The sequence below is a fragment of the Peromyscus eremicus genome, chromosome 2, assembly GCF_949786415.1.
Source record: "Peromyscus eremicus chromosome 2, PerEre_H2_v1, whole genome shotgun sequence".
NCBI classification, from domain to species: domain Eukaryota; kingdom Metazoa; phylum Chordata; class Mammalia; order Rodentia; family Cricetidae; genus Peromyscus; species Peromyscus eremicus.
In genome coordinates, this window is record NC_081417.1 from 158,315,917 (window position 1) to 158,325,039 (window position 9,123).

A 9,123-nucleotide genomic window follows, 5' to 3' on the forward strand; every position below is an offset into this window, starting at 1 on the left:
TCTAAGTACTGGGTGCTGGAATTAACTGTGTGCACTACCACATGGGGCAGAAGAGCTCCTGCCTAGCACATCGGAAGCCCTTGAGGCTGTCCTTAGCACCATGTAATTGGTACACAAAGGAAAGATGGAAAGAAAGGTCCCAAGAAGGAAGCCAAGCTGGTGTCCGAGGTACTGAATAAGAATAGTCTGAATGCTGGGAGCTCCTCTCTAATCTCAGACAGTGTGGGAACTATAGGAGCTGACTGGGGTATCAGGCATCAGAATGTCTGGGTAGAGCTAGAGTTAGGAGGGCACCAACACTCCTCAGCTAGGAGGATCTAGAATTCAACAATAGCCCAAGCTACATGGTCAAACCTAAAATCAAAAAAGAAGGAAACAAACCCAGCATATAGAAAATCCACAAAAGCCAAAGGAGTGAGCATATACTACACAGACCATTGTATTAATAAGATAAAATTTATTTTTAAATAAAAAATAACAACATAGCAATTTATTATTTATTTATTTTTTTGTTTTTAGATAGGGTTTCTCTGTGTAGCTTTGCGCCTTTCCTGGAACTCACTCTGTAGCCCAGGCTGGCCTGGAACTCACAGAGATCCGCCTGGCTCTGCCTCCCGAGTGCTGGGATTAAAGGCATGCTTCACCACTGCCTGGCTAACATAGCATTTTAAACGTAAACAGTCAGTAACATTTTGTACATTCATGATAGTGTACAATCATCTCTCTGTAGTTTTAGAATTGTTGTCATCTTCCTGAAAAGGTATCTTCCTCTAAGCACCCATTTGTAGCTGAAGTTTTCCTGCCTGGCCCACAGTCAGGACAAATCTCTGTCACCTGCCAGTCCCACAGCCTCTCAGATGCCACCAAGTAAACACAGAGACTTATATTGCTTATAAACTGTATGGCTGTAGCAGGCTTCTTGTTAACTGTTCTTATATCTTAAATTAACCCATTTCTATAAATCTATACCTTGCCACGTGGCTTGTGGCTTACCGGCATCTTCACATGCTGCTTGTCATGGTGGCGGCTGGCAGTGTCTCCCTCCGCCTTCCTGTTCTCTCAGTTCTCCTCTCTGTTAGTCCCGCCTATACTTCCTTCCTGGCCACTGGCCAATCAGTGTTTTATTTATTGACCAATCAGAGTAACACATTTGACATAGAGACTATCCCACAGCACTTCCCCTTTTCTTTTTTCTTTTTTTTTTAAAAAGAGGAAGGCTTTAACTTTGACACATCTCCAAAGCCAGCTTGGTATATTTGGGAATTTGGGCATAGCTTCTCTTACTACTCCCTGCTGGAGGGGGGCGCTGTATCTTATGGGGACACAAAGAAAATTTTAGGATCATGGAGTAGTCTGTGAGGGTGTATCGTCTGAGTCAGTTGCCTTGAAATGGTTTTGGATGTTGGATCATCTGGGCCTTGGTGTCATCGGAGACCTTTCAGGGGGTCTTGGCTGGTCAAACCTGATATATTTTAATCTGGAACAAATCCATAGCCTCTGGCTTTCTGTGGAAACAAAAGCAGAGCCTCCTTTCCAAAGCAACATATACTTTCATCCAAATTTTGAAGTCAAGGTACCTTTAAAATTTGCATTTTGGCATAACTCAACAGCTTTTGCAATCAAATGTTTTTCTTCAGTTACGAATATCAAAGAGAACATAATCCAGATTCTCTTTGTGGTAGCCATCTTACGAGGATTATTTTTTACATTACCTTGAGCCTATTGCTTTAAATTGCAGCATTCTAAGACTGAAACGGTGCTCAATCTCAAAATCGATATATGATTTCCAAAGTACCACTGGCATGTCTAAGCATGGCTGGCTGATGGCTAATTCATAGATGGCCCGGGCTCCATAGATATCACCAAGGACTGTCTCTAATTCTGCAAACTTAATCCATGAGGTACAATTATCAGGTCCAAATTCCAAGAACTTTTCATAAAGCTTGTGGCATCTCTCAAATTCTCGAAGCTATAGTTCCTGTTCTATACACCCTTTGAATAACTTGTTCTTTGGACATTTGCCTATGGATGTCCCCAAAGCTCTTCTGGCCAGTGTCAGATTTTTGTGTCGTATTTCAAACTGGGCATAATATAACCACATTTTGGCAAATGTGAACTTTTTGTGAGGAATTAGTGCCAAAGACGCTTGATAGACCTGCCTTGTCCTCTCAGGATCCTTGGCTTCCAGCTCTTCATAGAATGCGTAGTTGATCCAGAGATAGATGTTTCGCTTCCAACGCCTCTTCTCCTGGATGGGTGGCACGTTGGCAATGGCCCTCTCATAGACTTCCCTCACTGTGTCGGCCTCCGCCTCGCTTTCCTCCAGGCGCAAGTAATCAAACCAGGCATCGTAATTGTACGGATTAGCCTTCACTTCTTCTTCATATTGGCATCTCCGTTTGCTCACGATGATATCTTCCACAGCCCGACGGTCACCAAACTTCTTCTCAAAGATGGTATAGTTTTTCAAGAGTTCTTGCGCCCCTTGTTTTGAAATTCTATGCAGGGCATATTTGTAGATAACTCGTACCCTTTCCAATTCTTTCTGATTTTCCTCAAATTTAGCAAAGGCCGCGTACAGGTGTGCGTCCATATGCTCCTCTCCAAAGAACTCCACTGCTCTCTCGTAGACTTTCCGAGCATGGGCAAAATGAGCATGCTTCTCTTCGAATCGGGCATACTTGACCCAGTTCTTCACAGCAGGGTGCACGAGCACAAAGCGTTCGTAAAGGGTTCGGCCCGCTCCACCTCTTTGTGTCTCAGCTCGAAGTTGATGTACGAGTGCCAGGCCTGCTCCTCAGGCCGCCATTCCATCCAGCGCTCAAACACTTGACGGGCACCGGCAACATTGCCCAACATCTCCTCCATGTACGCGGACTTGTACCGGAACTGACTGACTCGGGGCAGAGCTGTCAGGGCTTGGTCCCAGATATTTCGGGCGTGGTTGACCTGGCGGTTCTTCATTTCCATCTCGGCATATTTCAGCCAGAGTGTAACATTCCGATAGTCTACATCCAAGGCACGCTCGTATATGGACCGAGCCCTTTGGATTTCCTTTACACTTCCTTCCCATTGTGCGTATTTTAACCAGTTACAGGCAGTGACAAGGAAGTGAGGTACCTGGGCTAAGAGCCAATGAGAGGGCAGAACAGCAAGGCAATCAAAACCTAGGCAATAAAAACCTAGGTAGACAGGAAGTCAGGGCATTTTGGAAGGTGTATAGCTGGTGAGGTAAGGTAGCTGGTGGCTCTCCGTGTTTCCCTGATCTAAGGCTCTCACCCCCATATTTGGCTCTGTGTTTCTTAATTAATAAGACCATTTAGAAATTGGTTTACAGGGCCAGGTGTGACTCTAAGCTTCTGGACAGTGTCTTCTCTGGCTCCTCTGAATCTTGTATAATCTGTTACTACTCACCAGGATGGTCTCAAACTCAGAGATCCTCCTGCCTCTGCCTCCCGAGTGCTGGGATTAAAGGCATGTGCCTCTGTTGGGGGATCTAGTTTGTCCCAGGCCGGCTCTCTGGTGTGGGCTGGTTTTTGAAGCCCACTTCTGAGGTACAGGTGTGTGTGTGTGTGTGTGTGTGTGTGTGTGTGTGTGTGTGTGTGTGTTTGTGTCGGGGTTACTCTGGTTCAGCGTCCGCAGACATGGCGTCCTCTACAGCGGCCGGGAAACAGAGGATTCCCAAAGTGGCCAAGGTGAAAAACAAAGCGCCAGCTGAGGTACAGCTAAGTGCAGAGCAGCTCTTAAGAGAGGCTAAAGAGAGAGAACTCGAGCTCCTTCCACCCCCGCCTCAGCAGAGGATCACAGATGAAGAGGAGCTCAATGATTACAAACTTGGGAAGAGGAAGACTTTTGAAGATAAGATAAGAGAAAATAGGACTGTGATTAGTAACTGGATCAAATACAAGCATTCCTTTGGGTTATTACTAGGTGGCTGTGTCTAATCTAATTTTTTCTGTCCTTCACATTTGCCATTACTTCATGAGATGGTTGAGACTGGGCCCTAGCCTCTATAATCTTCTAAGCTGATGCTAGCAGAATCCTCTAATTTCCCTTTGGTCAAATACTCCTTGTCTCTGCTTATCTCTCTGTACACACAGATCCTCCCTCCACCCCAGATGACGGTGTTTACCTGGGGCAAGCCATCTGTGTAATAAAGGCATCTAGTCCATCAGGCAGAGCCTGCAAAGTTTCCAGGTTTGGGCTCTTTATCAGGGCTCCTACAGGAAGGTGTGGGAATAGCCATATAGGGACCATGGCTTTCAGGACGTTTGTCTGTCTGTTCTTGAAGGCCACCTCAAACATTGCTGGGAACAGCATCCAGGGCATCACTTCCAGAGCAGAAATGGCCAAGGCCTCCTCCCTCAGTAGCCCTTCTACTGCAAGCTGCTGGAGTGTTGGTGGGGCTTGTTCTCCCATTGTGACTGGCTTTTAGGAGTCAATATCCTGGGGAAGCATGGAAACAAATACAGTATTAATGTCTGGCAACTTGGGAAAGCTTTCTGCACACACAGGGAGCTGTCAGGACGAGATCACTGCTGAAGTGATGCTGGAGAACTCAGTGTAGCAACTCTGATCATCTCTTGTTGGATTTAAAGCCATAATTCTCCTGTCTGGGGTGTCAAGTTTCTCCAAAGCACCCTCATTGTCACAGACCCCATCCTGTTTCAAACACAGCTCAGGTGGGTGGATCCATCCCACTGAAAGGGATCCACAAGAACCTTGAAGACTCGGTGTAGCAGGAATCCTAATTGTCTTGTCAATAAAGATCCAGAGTCAGATGCCAGGGTGAAAGCTGAAAGATCCGAGAAGCAAACTGGCTTTGGAGATGGAATTGGCTCACTCCTTCTCTAAACCCAAACATATTGCTAAAAAAAAAGTTGAGAGATTCTTTTGTCCTATATCAGAAGAGCCCTCTGGTGTGGGCAGAGAAAAACCGATATTTTTATTTAAATCAGGTTGATTATAAATGCGATCTCTTTCTAAAGAAAAAAAGGGGATATGATATAGATATATAGGATATAGATATGAAAGGATAAAAGGGTAGATTGTTGAACCTACTTTTAAAGAGCAACAACTTGGTTAAAAATGTTTTACATTGCTATGGGTTTTAGTTTATTGATACAAGTTTAAACTTAATTTTGTTATATTGTGTGTGTGTGTGTGTATATATATATATATATATATATATATATATATATATATATATATATATATATGTATTCTTGTTTGAGGTATTATGTTTATGTAACTCATTTAAATTGTAATGGATAATTAAGAAATACAGATTAATAATTAGTCTTCTTTGATAGTCAAACTTATAGTCATGTTGTTTTCTAGGTATACATAGATATAATTCAATTAGGTAGGTAATCTTCAAACACTTCAAAGACCTACAGAATATGGAATTTAAAATGTTTTAAAAAATTTAGACTTTCTGGACAATGAGACATGTCTGCTCCTGGCAGCACCAATTTACTTCAGAGAGGAGGATGGGCATCGAAACCACTCCATATGGAGTTTATCTTCACATTGACAAAAATAGCCATTTGGGCAAGAAACTGTCCTTGCCTGGACTGCTTGATCGACTGGACATGCAGGACCCATAGAAAGGTGACCACTGAACTTTGCTTGGCAAAATGGTCCTTCAGGTTCCTGCTTCACAGAGGAAACTGCCAGACATTCTATGGGACGCAGAAAAATGATTGAGAGACTCTATCCCTGTGGGCTGAAGACAGATGCCCCAACTTTACAAAAGAACTTTGGATGACTGTCCAGGCTGCCAGCTGTCTCTGTCTAATGTTGCTTGCATCCTTCTCCTATTTCTCAGGTAATATTATATCCTTCTGAGGTCTTTGATATAGTTGAAGCTAGATAGTTACAATTTTCCTTAGTTATAATAAAAGATAAGTTAGATATGAAACCTTAGACTCACAAATATAAGATAGATAGGAGATCTTCTTTAACTTTGCCAAATAGACTAGTTATTATAAATAGACTAGATATTATAACTGTAATTCTTGCTTGATAATTGTTTTGTTATCTGTAATTTTACTATGTGAAAGTTAAAACCTTCCTTTTTGAAAAAAAGAAAAGGGGAAGTGCTGTGGGATGTTCTGTATATCAAATGTTTTTCTCTGATTGGTTAGTAAATAAAGACTGATTGGCCAGTAGCCAGGCAGGAAGTATTGGCGGGACAAGCAGAGAAGAGAATTCTGCGAGGTGGAAGGCTGAGGCAGAGAGACACTGCCAGCCGCCACCATGACAAGTGAGATGTAAGGTACCGGTAAGCCACGAGCCTCGTGGCAAAGTATAGACTAACAGAAATGGGTTAATTTAAGACACAAGAACAGTTAACAAGAAGCCTGAGCCACTAAGCCAAACCATTTAAATAATATAAGCATCTGGGTGTTTATTTTATAAGTGGACTGTCACACTGCTTGGTGGGACCCAGAGAGAAAACTCTAGCTACAGCCACTAGAGAGACTTCTTACCCCAATGGGAGCCTCAGCCTGAAAGAGACTGACTCCTATCTCCTCCTGCCTTCTGTTCCTTTCTCATTCCAGCCATGTCACTTCCTGTCTCCACCTTCCTAGTGCTGGGATTAAAGGTGTGTGTGCCACAAGTGCTTGGCTCTATTTCTCTTCCAGACTGGATCAATCTTGTGTAGCCCAGGTTGGCCTTGAACTCACTGAGATCTGTCTGCTTCTGCCTTCCAAGTGCTGGGATTAAAGGTCTGTGCCACTAGTGCCTGGTCTCTATGACTAACTAGTGGCTTAGCTCTGCACATTGATCTTTTATCTGTTAGATCACAATGGAAATATCACCAAGGCTCAGCCCAAGGTTTTATAATGAATAGACTTTGGTCAACTCTCCAGGTCCTCAAGTAAAGCAAAGGAATCACCCAGTTCCCAACCTATTCACTGCCTCCTTTCATGCAGCTGACCATGGCTGGAACAACCGAGGGCCATCTGTGAAATGGGTATCATTACTTACTGACTACAGTGGTTGGTTACCCACTGTATTAGGGTATGAGCAAAGGAGTCAATAGGGCTGCAAGCTCCATCTCTCCAAGCTCCAGAGCTGAACTGGGTGGGACACAAACACTAAACAGAATCAGCCAACCTCAGTAGCCACTGACCTTGTCTGTAATCTATTATAAAGCATCTAGAAAGAGGAGACAAGAAAGAAAGAAAGAAAGAAAGAAAGAAAGAAAGAAAGAAAAGAGGGAGGGAGGGATGGAGGGATGGAGGAAGGAAGGAAGGAGGGAAGGGAGGAAGGAAGAAAAAATATAAACAACCAGCAAATATAAGAATATAAACCAAATATAAAGGAGAAGACTAGGAAGTGGAAATGATAATTCACATCTTGGAAGTAAGAACATCACTTGCTCAATGCCATAATTGTTTACCTCTAGAGCACCAGGGCAGCCTATCTGAGGTCTGCAGAAACTCAAACAATGAAGGACTTGGTGGGGGAGTGTATTTCAACTTAAATATCAACTGATAGGCCCAGCGATGTGGCCTATGCCTTTAATCCCACCACTCTGGAGGCAGAGACAGGTGGATCTCTGTGAGTTTGATGCCAGCCTGGTCTACAAGCAGTTTCAGGACAGGCTCCAAAGCTACACAAAGAAACCCTGTCTCAAAAAACAGAAAAAAAATAGACTAGGCTGGCCTCAAACTCACAGAGATCAGCTTGCCTCTGACTTCCTCATTCCTAGATTAAAGGCATGCACAAGAATGCCTGGGTTCAATTGACATAAAGATCAGCCTAGTGATGGGATTTAAGTGACTCACATTTGTGGTTCTGGCATGCCTGAATAGCCTGGAGTTCAAGGTCACCTTGACATTTTTTTTTATTTTTTTAAAAATTTTTTTTGGGGGGTGTTTGAGTAGCTTTGGATCCTGTTCTTGAACTTGCTTTGTAGACCAGGCTGGCCTCGAACTCATAAAGATCAGCCTGGCTCTGCCCCCTGACTGCTGGGATTAATACCCTTATATTCTTAGTGAGACTCTGAACCAATAAACACAGAAATCATAAATGACCAAATTAATTATTGTATATAAATGAGAGCACACTGTCATATTCTGATTATCCTCCCTTAGGGAGCTGAGGTATATGAATCTGTGTTGTGGATATCGCTATATGTAAATAAACTCTGATTGGCCAATAGCCAGACAGGAAGTATAGGCGGGACTAACAGAAAAGAGAATTGAGGGAACAGGAAGGGAAGAGGGAGACTGGCTGGAGCTGCCGCCAGGACAAGGAAGATGTAAGGTACCAGAAAGCCATGAGCCATGTGGCAAAGTAAAGATTAATAGAAATGGGCTAAATATAAGAGTAAGAGCTAAACAATGACAGGCCTGAGCTAATGGCCAAGCAGTTTAAATAATGTAAGGGTTTGTGTGTTTATTTTATAAGTGGGCTCTGGGACTGGCTGGACTTGGTGGCGGGAGCTACAAATGGCGCCCAACGGCTCGAGTTTCCACCTTAAACCTGAAAATATTTAATAACCAATTCTAAACAGAGCCAAAACCAGGATCCTACTTCATGTCTCATATGCGCGGCTAGACGCCGCAAAATGCGGGTTTGAACTACTGGCGGGTTCCTGGCATGTGCATTTGACCTGCAGTATGGCGGGAGTGAGACGTGTGCCAGCGGCACATTACGCTGTATGGTAGATTTAGTCTTTACTAGTATATATTTAAAAAAAAGAGGTTTCTGGGCTACACACTACTTTGATAAAAAGCGTAGACCCACGATTTCTGAGAGTTACAGCTCCCAGAGCTGGCAAAAAACGGACCACCACCATGCTGGGAAACTGAAGTGGGCGGAGCCAACAGCCACAGTACTGTTTCAGTCTTAGAAGACTACAGTTTATTTAAATCAATAGGTTCACAATAAGACTGATTCAGATGTAATAGTTCACAATGTGTGTAAAATGTACGTAGGCTTAAAAGAGACAAAAAAATATATACAGTTATATAAACAAATAGATAGTTTTTAAAAATAAAGTCTTTAAAGAAACATTAAAGGTAATAAGCCATGTAAAGAATGGCTATCACACAGAGAATCTGGATTATGCTGTCTTTGATATTCGTAACTAAAGAAAAACATTTG

General features: G+C 43.1%; 1 pseudogene; it reads right to left on the reverse strand.

Annotated features, from left to right (window-relative positions):
• Nucleotides 1-340: 340 nt before the first annotated feature.
• LOC131904939 (crooked neck-like protein 1) lies at nucleotides 341-3,087 on the reverse strand (annotated as a pseudogene).
• Between the last annotated feature and the right edge of the window lie 6,036 nt (nucleotides 3,088-9,123).